The sequence below is a fragment of the Penaeus monodon genome, chromosome 28, assembly GCF_015228065.2.
Source record: "Penaeus monodon isolate SGIC_2016 chromosome 28, NSTDA_Pmon_1, whole genome shotgun sequence".
Taxonomy (NCBI): Eukaryota; Metazoa; Arthropoda; class Malacostraca; order Decapoda; family Penaeidae; genus Penaeus; species Penaeus monodon.
In genome coordinates, this window is record NC_051413.1 from 40,045,705 (window position 1) to 40,047,634 (window position 1,930).

A 1,930-nucleotide genomic window follows, 5' to 3' on the forward strand; every position below is an offset into this window, starting at 1 on the left:
ATGCATATATAACCCACGAGCTTTCCTCAGGGACGTTAGTTGTTGTCTTGACGAAGGTCTTTCGGATTCTCAAGGTAATACAGCAGCCCAAGGTACTGTGATTTGCAGACCGTCATTTCGGCGGTAGAGAGATATATTCGTTCATTAAGACATTCTGGCATCAGGGTTTATCATAACATTTCTATATTATGAAAGAAAAGATTATATAAAGGTACTTTTTTTTAGATGCGGTTCCTAGCTTTGATTCTGGCAATAGCAGTCGCGGCAACTACAGTGAATGCCAAATCTGAGCCTTGCTGCTACGGAGGTCACCATGGGGGTCACCACGGAGGTCACCACGGGGGGCATCATGGAGGCCACCATGGAGGGCATCATGGCGGTCATCACGGAGGTCACCATGGAGGCTTCGGCGGTGGCTTCGGCGGAGGATTCGGACATGGTGGCTTTGGAGGTGAGTCGGTATGGCAAAGTGTATGGCCGTCTATTTTCTAAAGGCAATATGATCTATGCATGCTAGCTTACATGAAAATAGTTTACAGGCACACATACACATGCAAACAAAGATATATAATAAGGATATGAATACTAGAATTTACTTTATTTGACTCTCTTGCAGGCGGCTTCGGCGGGGGATATGGACGATGTAAGTGTTATTTTCTTCTTCTTTTATGATCAATATAATTAATACTGCAGTTGACAATTAAGACGGTGCTGTTTCACTTCTTTTAATTCATTCGTAATTATATCCCTTGTATAGGATCTGCAAATTCCGTTTTCGAAAACAGTGTCATGGACAAGAATGCCCTTCGAAGTCGAGGGCGCTCATTCGTACAAAGCTCCTTGAGAGACAAGAGTCCGTTCGTTTGGAGTCTGACATCTCTACTGATTATTCAGATAATAATAAAATACAAACTAGTTTTATCTACGACTTTGTTTCATTGCCCTCTCTTCTCACTGATTAATTTCAAAATTTCATTTTCGTTTGAGCCTTCGTATATTTCTGTTTTCCCCCTTTGGTTCCCCCTCTTTATTTATATACCTATTATCCCTCCTACTCTATTTTTGCATATTTCTTAAAAGATCTATGCAAATAAAAGCGTATGTAAGAATCCTTAATGTTTCGTATCATGCCTTTTCCCAGACTGACACTGAATCCGAGAAATATTCACTTAAACTGTCGACCAACACAAAGGGACACGCAATGCTCATACTGAATGAGGTTTGCAGTATAAAAAATACAGCAATGCTTTAGTGAAGCTTAAATCCTGAGGTATAATGAAAACGATGAAGGTTTTATGATTGCAATATGACAATAATTTTGTGAAATTCAGTATCACAAAAAAGACATATGAAGAGAAAGAAAAACTCAGACAATTGAAAACACACCTGAATCCATAATTATACGTCACACATCCGAAGAAACACGGTTATATCTTATACGAGGGAAAAGAAGAGGAGGAGTAGGGACAAGGGACAATCGAGTCAGAGAAAAGCAGAACGAACAGAGAGAAGAGGCGTACCAAATGGAAGAAAAGGAGAGGGGTTGGGAGGGACAAAGTGAAATACAAGGAAAACTGGGAAGTGGAAGTGGTAGAGTAGGAAGGGGGGAGAGGGAAAGGAGAGAAAGTCATGGTAAGAGGGAGAAAGGGAGGACAAAAGGGAGAAAAGAGAGAAGCGCAGGAAGTGGATAGAGCAGGAGAGAGGGGAGGAGGACAGAGAGCAGAGAATTAGTAGTGAAATGACCCGTTTTAATTTTCCGTCCGTCCGATGTGGCGGGGGCGAGAAACGTTTCAAAAGAAGCCACCAAGGCGTGCAGTGACTTTTCTTTGTAGAATAATAGTTCTTGGTGTTGAAATATACTTGTTGAAATATTAAAATCATGCAGCCAAATAACTGAATCCAGAGAATGTTAAGGGTATAGTTGAAGGGC